Source organism: Pseudophryne corroboree, chromosome 6 (genome assembly GCF_028390025.1).
Source record: "Pseudophryne corroboree isolate aPseCor3 chromosome 6, aPseCor3.hap2, whole genome shotgun sequence".
Classification (NCBI taxonomy): Eukaryota; Metazoa; Chordata; class Amphibia; order Anura; family Myobatrachidae; genus Pseudophryne; species Pseudophryne corroboree.
The window spans coordinates 672,122,336-672,140,682 of NC_086449.1; the positions used below are offsets into that span (position 1 = coordinate 672,122,336).

Sequence of the window (18,347 nt, forward strand, 5' to 3'; positions counted from 1 at the left end):
TTTTTTATAATAGGTTGTTGTGTAACCACATTGTAATTATTAAATAAACCACAGACATACCCATTTCGGCTCACATGCAGGGCCGTCTTTTCGTATGGGCTCAATGGGCTCTTGCCCAAGGGCCCCAGGAGTAAAAGGACCCTAGGCTGATAGCTGAGGGTCCCCTCTTTCCAGGGGTACCAGATTTTTGAAAATCGGCCTTGGGGAACCGGAGATATCCAACTTCAAAGCAGTGGTACCCATCCAAGCCTGTTACTTGTTCTTCCCAGACAGATATATTGGGTTCTGTATGACTTAGAGTTTTTCTGAGACTATTTTCCAAAAGCTGTGACTCTCCGCTTCTGGTGGACACTGGTAGCTTGTCTCTACTGTGCCCAGAACCTGAGATATCAGCCTTCAAGCAGATGGTCCCTGCTCCAGCTCCACACGCCTAGTATGCATTTTTATATTTTTGTTGGTAGATTGCTTTGGCTCCTGATCTCTGATCCCCAAGTCCCCAGCACCTCCTGAAAGGTGTCCCCAGTATCTCCTGAAAGGTGTCCCCAGTACCTCCTGAAAGGTGTCCCCAGTACCTCCTGAAAGGTGTCCCCAGTATCTCCTGAAAGGTGTCCCCAGTACCTCCTGAAAGGTGTCCCCAGTACCTCCTGAAAGGTGTCCCCAGTACCTCCTGAAAGGTGTCCCCAGTATCTCCTGAAAGGTGTCCCCAGTACCTCCTGAAAGGTGTCCCCAGTACCTCCTGAAAGGTGGGACTTTCTAGCTTTTTTTATCCCATTAAAGCTAAGAAATCTATATCCAGGAACTGGAGATATCTGCAGTCAAGCAAGCTGCCCAGACCCCCGGAAAATGCAGAATATAAAGCCCACTCCACTATCCACCCCTCCCCTGTGTATTAAACACCCCCTACCACCCTGGAAGTCATGTACCGGGGCCCCTTCATTCAGCCCAATGCCCCCTTCTACAGTTTAGTGTTCTCCTTCCTGCCCCCATCTGTGCAGTAAAGGAGTAATTAGCAGAAATTACTGCTCCAGGTCATACATGCTGAGCGTAAGATAGAACACCCCTTACCGTCCGCGGGACATCAAAGCTACCGCTGGTAGCACCCCCCGCCCCTACCGCTGGAGGATGGGTAGGGGCCCCAGTGCATTGCTGTGCCCAGGGGCCTGCACTACTGTTAAGAAGGCTCTGCTCACATGACGGTATTTGTACTATGAATTATATTTATATATTTTTCTTCATATTCTCGCAGTGTTATTGAATAACATACATCGGCGCTTACTGAACTCCTCAATATCATCTTTAATGAGAATAATTAAAGTATTGTATTTTATTCAGTAACGGTTATTGACCATAATAGATTATCTGTATCCAGTAGCGGATCTTGCCATGGGCAAGCAGGACTTTTGACCGGGGCTCCGCCTTCCGGAGGGTGCCGCACCATGGCAAGATCCGCTACTGCCGCCAGCTGCCCGCTGCCGCTGCCCGCTGTGAAGGGAACTAGATGCGTATCGTCTAGTTTCCCTTCATGGAGATACTGTGCGGTGCTCGATGACGTCATCGCACACCGCACAGCAAAGGTCCTCTCCACGAAGGAAACTAGAGGTGTAGCGTCTAGTTTCCCTTCGTGGAGAGGACCTTTGCTGTGCGGTGCACAATGACGTCATTGCGCACCGCACAGCATTTCAGCGGCGCTACTCTACTGAACAGGGGGCATAACTGACCACACCCCCGGTATGAAGCCACGCCCCTATTTCCCGCCCGGGGCGCAAAAAGCGCTGGAACCAGCCCTGTCTGTATCAGAGTGCTTCCCAACAAGAGTCTTCTTTCTTTCTCTTTCTTTGTGTTTACATACTATGTACAGTCCAAGACACTGAAGGGTAGAATCTCAATTTAATAATACTATTATCATCATTATTATTAGTAGTATTATTATTATCATCATTATCATCATTATCATAATCATCATTATTATTATTATCTTAATCATCATTATTATGATCTTAATCATCATTATTATCATTATCATCGTCATCATTATCATCTTCACCATTGTTAGTAAGAAGAAAGAGACGAAAACAATAATAAGAAAATAAAACAGTAATAAGAAAATGATAGCAATGTTATTAATAACAAGGTACAATACTGAAGCTATACAGAGAATGTATGTAAATGAAAGGGCAGTAATGCACATTCTTGCACTATTGTATGTGTGTTTTTATTCCATTGTGACACATCTAATGAGCTTAGTGAAACTGGTATTCCTTATTAAATAATGAGTTGGTATTTCCAATAACATTCAATGAGCAACAGCATGGTCCTGAAAATAACTTAAAGAGTAATTCCACAATCTTCCTATATTTCTCATCTCCTTGGAGACAGAATACGAATTCTCCTGGTAAAATGTTAATTGCTTGCAGTGACAGAGACACTCTAGGTATTCTACCAGTTTAATTTCACTAACAAATGACTCAATCTGTCTTGTCTATCACTTAAACTAAACCCAGCGAGATGTAGGCAACTTCGCCCTTTAGCACAAGTATTTATAGTAATTGGCTTTTCAGTTCTATAAAATAACGTTGTGAATATTTATTACTGTTAAAAACATAAGTGGGAAAGTGCCCATAAGGCCTAGAGGCTGACAGAAAATAAGATTTTACTTACCGATAAATCTATTTCTCGTAGTCCGTAGTGGATGCTGGGACTCCGTAAGGACCATGGGGATATAGCGGCTCCGCAGGAGACAGGGCACAATAATAAAAGCTTTAGGATCAGGTGGTGTGCACTGGCTCCTCCCCCTATGACCCTCCTCCAAGCCTCAGTTAGGATACTGTGCCCGGACGAGCGTGCATAATAAGGAAGGATATTGAAACCCGGGTAAGACTCATACCAGCCACACCAATCACACCGTACAACCTGTGATCTGAACCCAGTTAACAGTATGATAACAACGAAGGAGCCTCTGAAAAGACGGCTCACAACAAGAATAACCCGATTTTTGTAACAATAACTATGTACAAGTATTGCAGACAATCCGCACTTGGGATGGGCGCCCAGCATCCACTACGGACTACGAGAAATAGATTTATCGGTAAGTAAAATCTTATTTTCTCTGACGTCCTAGTGGATGCTGGGACTCCGTAAGGACCATGGGGATTATACCAAAGCTCCCAAACGGGCGGGAGAGTGCGGATGACCCTGCAGCACCGAATGAGAGAACTCCATGTCCTCCTCAGCCAGGGTATCAAATTTGTAGAATTTAGCAAACGTGTTTGCCCCTGACCAAGTAACTGCTCGGCAAAGTTGTAAAGCCGAGACCCCTCGGGCAGTCGCCCAAGATGAGCCCCCTTCCTTTTGGAATGGGCTTTTACAGATTTTGGCTGTGGCAGGCCTGCCACAGAATGTGTAAACTGAATTGTATTACAAATCCAGCGAGCAATCGTCTGCTTAGAAGCAGGAGCACCCATCTTGTTGGGTGCATACAGGATAAACAGCGAGTCAGATTTTCTGACTCCAGCCGTCCTGGAAACATATTTTTCAGGGCCCTTACAACGTCAAGTAACTTGGAGTCCTCCAAGTCCCTAGTACCCGCAGGTACCACAATAGGTTGGTTCATGTGAAAAACAGAAAACACCTTAAGGAGAAATTGAGGACGAGTCCTCAATTCTGCCCTGTCAGAATGAAAAATTAAGTAAGGGCTTTATATATGATAAAGCCGCCAATTCTGACACACGCCTGGCTGAAGCCAGGGCTAATAGCATCGTCACCTTCCATGTGAGATATTTTAAGTCCACAGTGGTGAGTGGTTCAAACCAATGTGACTTTAGGAAACTCAAAACAACATTGAGATCCCAAGGTGCCACTGGGGCACAAAAGGAGGCTGTATATGCAGTACCCCTTTTACAAACATCTGAACGTCAGGCACTAAAGCCAGTTCTTTCTGGAAGAAATTCGACAGGGCCGAAATTTGAACCTTAATGGACCCTAATTTTAGGCCCATAGACGGTCCTGTTTTCAGGAAATGTAGGAAACGACCCAGTTGGAATTCCTCTGTAGGGGCCTTCTTGGCCTCACACCACGCAACATATCTTCGCCAAATGCGGTGAAAATGTTTTGCGGTTACATCCTTCCTGTCTTCGACCAGGGTAGGGATGACTTCATCTGGAATGCCCTTTCAGGATCCGGCGTTCAACCGCCATGCCGTCAAACGCGGCCGCGGTAAGTCTTGGAACAGACAAGGCCCCTGCTGGAGCAGGTCCTTTCTTAAAGGTAGAGGCCACGGGTCTTCCGTGAACATCTCTTGAAGTTTCGGGTACCAAGTCCTTCTTGGCCAATCCGGAACCACGAGTATCGTTCTTACTCATCTCCCTCTTATGATTCTCAGTACTTTTGGTATGAGAGGCATAGGAGGGAACACATACTCTGACTGGTACACCCACAGTGTTACCAGAGCGTCCACCGCTATTGCCTGAGGGTCCCTTGACCTGGCGCAATATCTGTCTAGTTTTTTGTTCAGGCGGGACGCCATCATGTCCACCTTTGGTTTTTCCCAACGGTTTACAATCATGTGGAAGACTTTCCGATGAAGTCCCCACTCTCCCGGGTGGAGGTCATGCCTGCTGAGGAAGTCTGCTTCCCAGTTTTCCACTCCCGGAATGAACACTGCTGAGAGTGTTATCACATGATTTTTCGCCCAGCGAAGAATCCTTGCAATTTCTGCAATTTCCCTCCTGCTTCTTGTGCCGCCCTGTCTGTTTACGTGGGCGACTGCCGTGATGTTGTCCCACTGGATCAATACCGGCTGACCTTGAAGCAGAGGTCTTGCTAAGCTTAGAGCATTGTAAATTGCCCTTAGCTCCAGTATATTTATGTGGAGAGAAGTCTCCAGACTTGATCACACTCTCTGGAAATTTTTTCCTTGTGTGACTGCTCCCCAGCCACTCAGGCTGGCATCCGTGGTCACCAGGACCCAGTCCTGAATGCCGAATCTGCGGCCCTTTCATAGATGAGCACTCTGCAGCCACCGCAGAAGAAACACCCTTGTCCTTGGAGACAGGGTTATCCGCTGATGCATCTGAAGATGCGATCCGGACCATTTTTCCAGCAGATCCCACGGAAAGGTTCTTGCGTGAAATCTACCGAATGGGATCGCTTTGTAAGAAACCACCACTTTTCACAGGATCCTTGTGCAATGATGCACTGATACTTTTCCTGGTTTTAGGAGGTTCCTGACTAGCTCGGATAACTCCCTGGCTTTCTTCTCCGGGAGAAAACATCCTTTTCTGGACTGTGTCCAGAATCATCCCTAGGAACAGTAGACGTGTCGTCGGAAAAAACTGCGATTTTGGAATATTTAGAATCCACTCGTGCTGTCGTAGAACTACTTAAGATAGTGCTACTCCGACCTCCAACTGTTCTCTGGACCTTGCCCTTATCAGGAAAGCGTCCATATTTCTTTTAAGAAGAATCATCATTTCGGCCATTACCTTGGTAAAGACCCGGGGTGCCGTGGACAATCCAAACGGCAGCGTCTGAACTGATAGTGACAGTTCTGTACCACGAACCTGAGGTACCCTTGGTGAGAAGGGCAAATTTGGACATGTAGGTAAGCGTCCCTGATATCCAGTGACACCATATCGTCCCCTTCTTCCTGGTTCGCTATCACTGCTCTGAGTGACTCCATCTTGATTTGAACGCTTGTATGTAAGTGTTCAAATATTTCAGATCTCACCGAGCCGTCTGGCTTCAGTACCACAATATAGTGTGGAATAATACCCCTTCCCTTGTTGTAGAAGGGGTACTTTGATTATCACCTGCTGGGAATACAGCCTGTGAATTGTTCCCAATACTGCCTCCCTGTCGGAGGGAGACGTTGGTAAAGCAGACTTCAGGAACTTGTGAGGGGGAGACGTCTCGAATTTCCAATGTACACCTGGGATACTACGTGTAGGATCCAGGAGTCCACTTGTGAGTGAGCCCACTGCGTGCTGAAACTCTTGAGATGACCCCCTACCGCACCTGAGTCCGCTTGTACGGCCCCAGCGTCATGCTGCGGACTTGGCAGAAGCTGTGGAGGACTTCTGTTCCTGGGAATGGGCTGCCTGCTGCAGTCTTCTTCCCTTTCCTCTACCCTGGGCAGATATGACTGGCCCTTTTGCCCGCCTGCCCTTATGGGAACGAAAGGACTGAGACTGAAAAGACTGTGTCCTTTTCTGCTGAGATGTGACTTGGGGTAACAAAAGGTGGATTTTTCAGCTGTTGCCATGGCCACCAGGTCCGATGGACCGCCCCTTTATACGGCAATACTTTTATGTGCCGTCTGGAATCTGCATCACCTGACCACTGTCGTGTCTTCGTCTGGCAGATATGGACATCACATTTACTCTTGATGCCAGAATGCAAATATCCCTCTGCGCATCTCGCATATATAGAAATGCATCCTTAAAATGCTCTATAGTAAATAAAATCTTGTCCCTGTCAAGGGTATCAATATTTTCAGTCAGGAAATCCGACCAAGCCCCCTCAGCGCTGCACATCCAGACTGAGGCGATTGCTTGTCGTAGTATAACACCAGTATGTGTGTATATACTTTTAGGATATTTTTCAGCTTCCTATCAGCTGGCTCCTTGAGGGCGTCCGTATCTGGAGACGGTAACGCCACTTGTTTTTATAAGCGTGTGAGCGCCTTATCCACCCTAAGGTGTGTTTCCCAACTCGCCCTAACTTCTGGCGGGAAAAGGTATACCGCCAATAATTTTCTATCGGAGGAAACCCACGTATCATCACACACTTCATTTAATTTATCTGATTCAGGAAAAACTACAAGTAGTTTATTCACACCCTACATAATACCCTTATTTGTGGTACTTGTAGTATCAGAAATATGTAACACCTCCTTCATTGCCCTTAACATGTAACGTGTGGCCCTAAAGGAAAATACGTTTGTTTCTTCACCGTCGACACTGGAGTCAGTGTCCGTGTCTGTGTCGACCGACTGAGGTAAATGGGCGTTTTTACAAGCCCCTGACGGTGTCTGAGACGCCTGGACAGGTACTAATTTGTTTGCCGGCCGTCTCATGTCGTCAACCGACCTTGCAGCGTGTTGACATTATCACGTAATTCCTAAATAAGCCATCCATTCCAGTGTCGACTCCCTAGAGAGTGACATCACCAATACAGGCAATTTGCTCCGCCTCCTCACCAACATCGTCCTCCTACATGTCGACACACACGTACCGACACACAGCACACACACAGGGAATGCTCTGATAGAGGACAGGATCCCACTAGCCCTTTGGGGAGACAGAGGGAGAGTTTGCCAGCACACACCAAAAACGCTATAATTATACAGGGACAACCCCTTATACAAGTGTTTTCCCTTATAGCATTTTTATATATGTAATCATATCGCCAAATAAGTGCCCCCCCTCTCTGTTTTAGCCCTGTTTCTGTAGTGCAGTGCAGGGGAGAGCCTGGGAGCCTTCCTCACAGCAGAGCTGAGCAGGAAAATGGCGCCGTGTGCTGAGGAGAATAGGCCCCGCCCCCTTTTCGGCGGGCTCTTCTCCCGGAGTTTGTGAGATCTGGCAGGGGTTAAATACATCCATATAGCCTCAAGGGCTATATGTGATGTATTTTAGCCATAAAAAGGTATTATACATTGCTGCCCAGGGCGCCCCCCCCAGCGCCCTGCACCCTCAGTGACAGTTGGTGACTGTTGGTGAAGTGTGCTGACAACAATGGCGCACAGCTGCAGTGCTGTGCGCTACCTTATGAAGACTGAAAGTCTTCTGCCGCCTGTTTCTGGACCTCTGGACCTCTTCAACTTCGGCATCTGCAAGGGGGGTCGGCGGCACGGCTCCGGGACCGGACTCCATGGCTGGGCCTGTGTTCGATCCCTCTGGAGCTAATGGTGTCCAGTAGCCTAAGAAGCAAATCCATCCTGCACGCAGGTGAGTTTACTTCTCTCCCCTAAGTCCCTCGTAGCAGTGAGCCTGTTGCCAGCAGGACTCACTGAAAATAAAAAACCTAACTTAAACTTTTATTCTAAGCAGCTCAGGAGAGCCACCTAGATTGCACCCTTCTCGTCGGGCACAAAAATCTAACTGAGGCTTGGAGGAGGGTCATAGGGGGAGGAGCCAGTGCACACCACCTGATCCTAAAGCTTTTATTATTGTGCCCTGTCTCCTGCGGAGCCGCTATATCCCCATGGTCCTTACGGAGTCCCAGCATCCACTAGGACGTCAGAGAAAAGACTTGTTTATGTGAGGTTTAATGTGACACAGTGTCTGGCCTGAGAGTGGATCTCTGTGTCACTAGAGATTTTAGACGTACTACAGCTGCATGACAACTAAGCTTTGCTCGGGCTAAAACAGTAACAATAAACTCAGGTCATCGGTCATAATCTCTGTCATAATTTTGCCATCCGAAAATAACCCAGGGTTAACTATTAATTATTCATTTACAGCTAATGATTTAATATACTTCAACACTCCGTCACCAGTGTTGCTATAATAAATGAAAAGTCCCTTTATCACTAATGTCACTTGATTCCTGTGCACAAATATAAACACAAAACTTTCATTCAGATTTGCGTACAAGTTCACTTTGTGTGTGGATATTGTGATTTTTATCAAGTATGCATGTGCTGGAGCCTACATAAAAAACTTTGATCAACTGCAATGACTGAGTCATACACATCTCAGCTACTTCCACGCAATGGGGCTCTTGTACAGTACATAGGATAAGTATGCCATAGGTGCGTAGATGGAATTGCGGGCGACTCAGAGGTGAGGGTACATCGTGATCTGGCTGATTTCAGAAAGATCTATTGCACTAGGTATAGGGCTGGTGCAAATGCCTGAATGTACTGCCAACGGATAGATGAGGGGTCTCTGGCCGCATAGATGCACAAAACTCTGAATACAGGCATATATTCACATTTAGGACCTGAACCTGAAAAATTGCTAAAAGCATGTGGGGCCATGCACATGGCCCGTCCTGCACATGCGCCCGAAATTATTGCGGGCGCCCGCAAAAAAATGCGAACGCCTCTGCTTGTCAATCAGGCATAGGAGTTCGTGGGGCGAAACGCTCCATTTCTTAGAGGGATACGGAGAGTTATGGGGGCGTGGCTTCAAAATGGGTCTTGGCAGAGCGAATGAGGGGCGTGATCGGGATGGCTGCATGACGTCACATGCAGCCGCTGCGATAAAAAAAATGTCAGTGAGCCTCTTGCGGGCGCAGTCAGGCTGCGCCAGCAGGAGGCTAACCCATTTTTTGCGATCAGCCAGAAATTATTGTGTGATCGCAATTTCTGCTTGGTTGGGGGGGTGCTTAGTGGGGGGTAACACGGTCAGCTGTGATGGGCGGCCCCCCAGTTTGCGATCATAAGGATTGCAAGTTCTGCTACTTAGTTCTGAGCTTGCAATATGCAATAATTGCATGCGACTGTGAATCAGGACCTAAGACCCTATAACATGGCATGTCCAAGACTATTTCTCTGCATATAAACACATATTCTAATTCTGAACCAAACCCGACTCTCTCCTAAAGGACACTGGGTCTGATTCACAGTTGTACGTTATGCCAAATCACAACTGAGTGAATATCAATAAACTGCACATGCATCACTGCCACAATGCGCACACACAGTGTTAGATTAACAATTAAGCTCACAGTGAGGATTCATTCACAAGTGACCGACAGAAAGGAGCCATTTTGTAGGAGGTAACAGGAAGTGGTGGCAAAAATGCGAGTGTGTTGCCCATTTTTGGGGCATGCATTAGCTGCCAACTGCGATCCTATGTGCAGGAATCATGTCTCCGGCATCTCAACTGCGGTGGCCATTCTCAGTGACCACTGGCTTACTTAAAGAGTCAATGTTTTGCGTTGATGCTGCAGATGTGTACATAGTTGCGGACAACTGAGAAGGATCTGGTGGGCGTCTCTATACAGATCCCAGAGGCTGCTCAATTAACATATTTTAGCACATCCAATGAGTCAACAATTGCATCTGCAGCAGCAATATCGTACTACTATGAATAAGGCCCAATGTGTCTCTTACTGCCAAAATTTCCTCCATACCACTGGGGCCATTATGGCACATGTGGCTAGCAATACCTATGATACCGCACTTCCCTGGCTGCAGGGAGTGATAAGAATTCTTTGTAGATTACTTTCTAGCTGTGAGCTTTGGGGCTTCCTGGCTATGTTATGGCTAAAGGCCACAGCTAAGAATGCAGGGAGTACTGTTTGCAAGTCCTCATATAACAATAAAAACACTGACAATCAAACAGTTAATTCTAACAGTAATAAGTACAGAATGATAATAATATCATAAAAAATGGCTATTGACTGTTACTGAAGCTCCTAAACTCTGCTGAGCATATAAGCAGTGCAGAAATAACTGGGCTACCGATCCCTGCTCTACTCATATTATTCCTGGTGAGCGGTCATGCTGTACTTCTCAGTAATATTGTTTTCTGCCTTCTGACGGCTGTATTACACAATGCTTCTACATCTTCCCAATTAATCTTAAAACATAATACTGCCCTATGGAGCTACTAACAAATATTGATCATTTTCCCTCCAATTTGTTGGTCTATTTGCTAACCTGAGGCACTGAGTACTCTGAAGAAGATTGGTTCATTTCATGTTGCTTTTAAATGGTTTCTTTTGTCATCTAAGCAGCCAGGAGCTGAAAAATCAGCAATGAAATAAACAGTCTAAGTAGAAGAAATATAAGATGAGTAGCTGTAAAACATATAAAGTTATCCATCGAGTCTACTTTTACTGTCTGTTACTAGACTGCACTGAATAATAACTTCCACTTCAGTGTGTCTGCATGCATCAATTCAATATGGTTCAAATTTCACGTTCCTCCCAAGGAGGAGAATACCGTGTCGAACTTTTGGGAGAGTAGATGACTTCGGAGGGGAAGCGGGTGGTGCAGGGGCTTGATGATGCACTTCCTGGCAAATCACATTATTGTTGCCGCAATAACGAGATTATCCTGCTACGCCCTATGCACCTCCATCATCTCTGGATTTACAGATGTGTCCTATTATATCCTTGCTGCAATGCGTACAAAGCTGTGGCAGGACACTTCTGTACCAGACTGATCGACTTTAAAGGGGATGTAGTTATGTGACCGGCAGTCACAACACCTCCACCTACATCAGGCCCCCTTACTATCCTGATGGCCAGCCGACCAACAAGGACAATTCCCACTTGTGGGTATCCACGACACCCATAGAGTAGGAATAGAACCCGTGGCGACCACAGGTCGACACCAAGCCCGCAGTATGGCGAGCGCAGCAAGCCTGCAAGGGGCTTGTTGCGATCCCTACCCCGTGCATTCTGCTGGCAGGATCCTGGCATCAGGACGCTGACCGCCAGGATCCACAGTGCCGGTAGCGCAATACACACCCCTTCAAAGTACTGTAACTAAGTATGTTGTAAAGGCATCTAAAAATCATATGATTTACACATATAACATGTTTGTTAAATATGCAGTACACACAGGGGTTGAAACACCATGTCAGAGCAGAGGCGTCACTTTTATAGGTTACACCCAGTGCGGCACCCCCTGCACGCCCGAAAAAGAGGCATGGACTATCACTGAGGGAGCATGGCATCGTGACTACTGGACAGTGGGCATGGTCTTGTTAGAAAGGGGTGTGGCTTTGCGGGCAGCCCCTGGTTTCATCACTCCAGGAGGCGTTCCCAGCATCCATGGCTCCTGTCACTGTTGAGAAACTGATATTTTGGTGTCATCCCTTTGAAGGGTGACACCCGAGTGCAGACCGCAACCCCCACACCCTCCTTCTGACGACACTGTTTCAGAGCATATTGCAAATGTAAGTGTTGTTCCAGAAAAACATGCATGTAAATTACATTAAATTAATTAATAACATACACTGATATATTTTGTATCCAATGGTAAATACTGATTATTTGATAAAATCTCTCTCTCTCTCTCTCTATATATATATATATATATATATATATATATATATAAAATGAAAGTCTCATGGACCAACACTCCCATAAGCAAAGTAATTGGGCTCCTGTGCCCTCTGGCAGAGTTAGATACAACGCATAAAGAAGAAATACAGCGACACTCGGAGACTTCCACTGGTATAATCTGTGTATTAAAAAATCACTCCATGAAAATCCATCGTGTCGGGGTGAATATGCCCCTTTGTCAAGGTTCTCTAATGAGGACACACCTTGCACCCATTATAGGCAAGCCAATAGGAAAAATTCAATTATCTGTCGGTGTGTTCCTGCGTGATAGCTGCCGGCCTGCATTTCAGCTCACACTTCCTGGGGGTGGCGAGCTGAAATGAGTGAATACTGACCTGTTTGGGCACCCAAATGGCACTTTTCACAATTGCGCCCAGCACTTTACGTTTCCTGCTTTATGCAGCTAAACCCGATCTCTATCAGTACTACCAGCCCCATAGTGGGACAAAATTGAATATCGCACCCACGATCCCCCATCACTTTAGACATGTTCTTGAGTAAAAAAAAAAGAAGAAGATATTTGCTACTGTTTCTATGTTTGCATTGTGGCACATTATATGATAAATGTGAGGAAGGTTTCTGTCTTTCAATCCTCTTTTCAGAATTATCTTTACACAATGATTCAGCAGTCTTGAAGAAAAGAATAATTCAGCAGTATGTTTCACTCATTGGAAATGACTCATCTCTCTGAGGACCAAAAGGATAATGACAAATTACTGTGTCAATCCTACAAACCAGGAGAAGACACTCTGAACTAGATAAAAGCATGCAATGGGACCGGATGTATTGTCCACCGAGATATGACAGAATGCACTGAGGGGGTCATTCCGGGTTGATCGCTCGCTGCTGTTTTTTGCAGCGCAGCGAACAGGTTACTACTGCGCATGCGTATGCACCACAATGCGCAGGCGCGTCGTACGGGTTCAAAGCGGATCGTTGCTGGGTGATGGATTTAATGAAGAATCCATTCGCACAGCCGATCGCAAGATTGACAGGAAGAAGGCGTTTGTGGGTGTCAACTGACCGTTTTCAGGGAGTGTTTGGAAAAACACAGGCGTGTGCAATCTTTTGCAGGGCGGGTGTCTGACGTCAATTCCAGGACTAAAAAGGCTGAAGTGATCGCAAGGGCTGAGTAAGTCCAGAGCTACTCAGAAACTGCAAAAAATGTTTTTGTCCTGCTCGGCTGCACACGCGTTTGCACACTTGCAAAGCGAAAAATACACTCCCCTGTGGGCGGCGACTATGCGTTTGCACGGCTGCCAAAAGTAGCTAGCGAGTGATCAACTCGAAATGACCCCCTGAGTGCGATCTGAGGGGAGGACAAAGCAGATTAGAAGTGAAACAACATGGCAGGAAACATTTCAGTATTACAATAATGAAAGCAATGTAAATTGTTATATTACTTCATTTGATTTAGTCAAATAACATAAAATCTAAGTTAAATAGGCAATCAAAATGAATTGTGTATTCAGGGCTGCTGTCTTTAAATCATAAAGAGTAAAAGAGTGTAATATTTATGGAAATCTTTAAGTCAGGCATGTTAGGCCATTGTCACTGGCGCTAACAAGCTCATTATTACTGGTGTTATTTTATAACTCTAGGCAAAGAGTGTTTTTCTGCATCTCAGACTCCATAGAAAATCTACTGACATTTTTGGCAACATTATAAAATTAAAGAGTAATCCGCGCTAATGAAGGGTGTATGTAATTAGCAGCTCCTATTGGTAAAGTCAATGGTAGCGCTCCCAACATTGATTTTAATATTTTTGGCAACATTGAAACCATATAATTTCACCTGCTTTTGTAGAAATTAAGTATTGGTCCATTCATTATAAAGGTAATCCAGGAGATATCACCGATATTTCCTACTTACCTTTCTTTCTCGATCTGTCTCGATGTCACCATACACTAGTATGGGAGCCTAAATTCATCAAGCTTGACAGCAGAATCCTTCACAATCTTCAGACATTCCTGATTCCTAGACTGCAAAAAGGGACCTTTTGTATCCCTTTGCCTCTGTTCGGTTTCCTCCGCAGGATGACTGGTACTAGGGGCCTGAATCAAGTGGATTTGTTGAAAGCATAGCAGCTGCTTACATATGGTAAAGTGGCAGTCAGAGCCGGCGCAAAGCGCTCAGCGAGGTCCGCAATGCAGAGAGGCGCCGAACTACTGAGGCGCTCTCCCCACTCAGCTGTTGTGCTACAGCATCCGCTGCTACTGCACCTGTCAAACTGACAGCCTGACAGGCAGCAGCAGAGCAACAGCATCAAGGCGCTCAGCGCTGATCCCCCAGTGCTGTTGCTGTAGATAGGAGGTTTCCTGCTACAGCAGACTCAGAGTAGCCATCGAGTAGTCTAAGCTCCGCCACTTCCCGCAAGCCCCGCCCCCTCCGCAGCCCGCGGTTCCCAGAGCATAGGGTAAGTTGAGGAAAGCTGCTTCTTTAATATCCTCTTTTCCGATCTCTGCACTTTCTTCTCTTTGCTTAACCCCTTTATGATCCACTGCTTCCTACCAGTTTCCTCTGTGCACCAAATCTTCCACTCTTTTCTCCACTGTCAGCTCCACACTGCAGTTTTCTGTTCCTGTCTCCTTAATTCTCCTATTATGGTTACTATGTGTATGGTTATTATGTGTGTAAGGGGCACTACTATTGTACTATGGGCCTTATTCAGAGTTGGACGCAGCTGTTGCGTTTTGCGCGCACAGCCACGTCCAAAAGGTCTGCGCACACACCGCAGCTGTACTGTGCGTTCGCAACCCTTCACTATGCGATTGCATCCCAGATGGATGCAATCGTGTAGTTATGGACAGGCGGCAAGCATCCAGGGACAGCAACAGGGGAGGACAGCAGGAAATGCAGGCGTGTCATGGACTTTTTCGAGGCCAGCTGATGCATCGCGAAATCCTCAAATAGAGTTTGACCCCTGCCTACGCAGCATGGCTGCGTACGCAGGGGTACCGCCGCCATGTTTCCACTCATCAGCAGGACCTGAAAATGGCCATGAGACACCTGAGTTTCCTGTGAGTGGAAACATGGTGGCGGTACTCTATTTGAGGTTTTCACAAAGTGATCGCATCACGGGGTGGTGCCATAGATGCTTGGCGGCCTTGCCCTGTTCTGGGCAGCCCCCAGCATGTGAGAAGTAATTTCGCTTAAACGGAGATCAACTCTAAATTAGCCCCTATGTGCATAAGGGGCACTACTACTGTGAGCAATGCCCACTACTACTGTGGGCATTGGGTGTGTGTGTACACCGCACTACTACTGTGGGCATTGTGCGCCGCACTACTACTGTGGGCATTGTGCATGTGTAAGCGGCACTACTACTGTGGGCATAGGGCCTAATTCAGACCTGATCGTAGCCGCGCAAAATTTTGCATGGCTACGATCAGCCACCTTGGCATGCGGGGGGACGCCCAGCACAAGGCTAGTCCACCCAGCATGTCTGGCCCTCCCCCCGCCACACGAGATGCTAGCGCACCCGGCGAGTAAGTCCCTACGTGCATGTGACATCACGCAGCCGCGGCCCGCCCCCCACATGGTCCGGGCACACAATGGCGGCCAAATGCCGCTGGCCCACCCCTCCCACCCAGCAAACGCCTCTGCCTCTCAATCAGGCAGAGGCGATCGCTGGGTTGAGATGCCAATAGTATCTCTGGCATGCACATGCGCACTGCGGTGCATGCGCGGTACAGACCTGATCGCCTGCTGTGCGAAAACGCACAGCAGCAATCAGGTTTGAATAATCCCCTTTGTGTCTGTGTAAGCGGCACTACTACTGTGGGCATTGTGCGTGTGTAAGCGGTACTGCTACTGTGGGCATTGTGCGTGTGTAAGCGGTACTGCTACTGTGGGCATTGTGCGTGTGTAAGCGGTACTGCTCCTGTGGGCATTGTGCGTGTGTAAGCGGTACTGCTACTGTGGGCATTGTGCGTGTGTAAGTGGTACTGCTACTGTGGGCATTGTGCGTGTGTAAGTGGTACTGCTACTGTGGGCATTGTGCGTGTGTAAGCGGCACTGCTACTGTCGGTGTTGTGCATGTGTAAGCGGCACTACTACTGTGGGCATTGTGCGTGTGTAAGTGGTAATGCTCCTGTGGGCATTGTGCGTGTGTAAGCGGTACTGCTACTGTGGGCATTGTGCGTGTGTAAGTGGTACTGCTACTGTGGGCATTGTGCGTGTGTAAGCGGCACTGCTACTGTCGGTGTTGTGCATGTGTAAGCGGCACTACTACTGTGGGCATTGTGCGTGTGTAAGTGGTACTGCTACTGTGGGCATTGTGCGTGTGTAAGTGGTACTGCTACTGTGGGCATTGTGCGTGTGTAAGCGGCACTGCTACTGTCGGTGTTGTGCATGTGTAAGCGGCACTACTACTGTGGGCATTGTGCGTGTGTAAGTGGTAATGCTCCTGTGGGCATTGTGCGTGTGTAAGCGGTACTGCTACTGTGGGCATTGTGCGTGTGTAAGTGGTACTGCTACTGTGGGCATTGTGCGTGTGTAAGCGGCACTGCTACTGTCGGTGTTGTGCATGTGTAAGCGGCACTACTACTGTGGGCATTGTGCGTGTGTAAGTGGTAATGCTCCTGTGGGCATTGTGCGTGTGTAAGCGGTACTGCTACTGTGGGCATTGTGCGTGTGTAAGTGGTACTGCTACTGTGGGCATTGTGCGTGTGTAAGTGGTAATGCTCCTGTGGGCATTGTGCGTGTGTAAGCGGTACTGCTACTGTGGGCATTGTGCGTGTGTAAGTGGTACTGCTACTGTGGGCATTGTGCGTGTGTAAGTGGTACTGCTACTGTGGGCATTGTGCGTGTGTAAGTGGTACTGCTACTGTGGGCATTGTGCGTGTGTAAGTGGTACTGCTACTGTGGGCATTGTGCGTGTGTAAGTGGTACTGCTACTGTGGGCATTGTGCGTGTGTAAGCGGCACTGCTACTGTCGGTGTTGTGCATGTGTAAGCGGCACTACTACTGTGGGCATTGTGCGTGTGTAAGTGGTAATGCTCCTGTGGGCATTGTGCGTGTGTAAGCGGTACTGCTACTGTGGGCATTGTGCGTGTGTAAGTGGTACTGCTACTGTGGGCATTGTGCGTGTGTAAGTGGTACTGCTACTGTGGGCATTGTGCGTGTGTAAGCGGCACTGCTACTGTCGGTGTTGTGCATGTGTAAGCGGCACTACTACTGTGGGCATTGTGCGTGTGTAAGTGGTAATGCTCCTGTGGGCATTGTGCGTGTGTAAGCGGTACTGCTACTGTGGGCATTGTGCGTGTGTAAGTGGTACTGCTACTGTGGGCATTGTGCGTGTGTAAGCGGCACTGCTACTGTCGGTGTTGTGCATGTGTAAGCGGCACTACTACTGTGGGCATTGTGCGTGTGTAAGTGGTAATGCTCCTGTGGGCATTGTGCGTGTGTAAGCGGTACTGCTACTGTGGGCATTGTGCGTGTGTAAGTGGTACTGCTACTGTGGGCATTGTGCGTGTGTAAGCGGCACTGCTACTGTCGGTGTTGTGCATGTGTAAGCGGCACTACTACTGTGGGCATTGTGCGTGTGTAAGTGGTACTGCTACTGTGGGCATTGTGCGTGTGTAAGCGGCACTGCTACTGTCGGTGTTGTGCATGTGTAAGCGGCACTACTACTGTGGGCATTGTGCGTGTGTAAGTGGTAATGCTCCTGTGGGCATTGTGCGTGTGTAAGCGGTACTGCTACTGTGGGCATTGTGCGTGTGTAAGTGGTACTGCTACTGTGGGCATTGTGCGTGTGTAAGCGGCACTGCTACTGTCGGTGTTGTGCATGTGTAAGCGGCACTACTACTGTGGGCATTGTGCGTGTGTAAGCGGCACTGCTACTGTCGGTGTTGTGCATGTGTAAGCGGCACTACTACTGTGGGCATTGTGCGTGTGTAAGTGGTAATGCTCCTGTGGGCATTGTGCGTGTGTAAGTGGTAATGCTCCTGTGGGCATTGTGCGTGTGTAAGCGGTACTGCTACTGTGGGCATTGTGCGTGTGTAAGTGGTACTGCTACTGTGGGCATTGTGCGTGTGTAAGCGGCACTGCTACTGTCGGTGTTGTGCATGTGTAAGCGGCACTACTACTGTGGGCATTGTGCGTGTGTAAGTGGTAATGCTCCTGTGGGCATTGTGCGTGTGTAAGCGGTACTGCTACTGTGGGCATTGTGCGTGTGTAAGTGGTACTGCTACTGTGGGCATTGTGCGTGTGTAAGCGGCACTGCTACTGTCGGTGTTGTGCATGTGTAAGCGGCACTACTACTGTGGGCATTGTGCGTGTGTAAGTGGTACTGCTACTGTGGGCATTGTGCGTGTGTAAGTGGT

At 47.7% G+C, this 18,347-nt stretch overlaps 2 protein-coding genes across 6 annotated transcripts in view; one reads left to right on the forward strand and one right to left on the reverse strand.

The window, feature by feature from the left end:
- The window catches only part of DOCK2 (dedicator of cytokinesis 2), a 1,781,615-nt gene that overhangs the window by 643,460 nt on the left and 1,119,808 nt on the right, over positions 1-18,347 (reverse strand). The window lies entirely within an intron of this gene.
- INSYN2B (inhibitory synaptic factor family member 2B) overlaps positions 1-18,347 on the forward strand; it is a 249,720-nt gene that overhangs the window by 99,544 nt on the left and 131,829 nt on the right. The window lies entirely within an intron of this gene.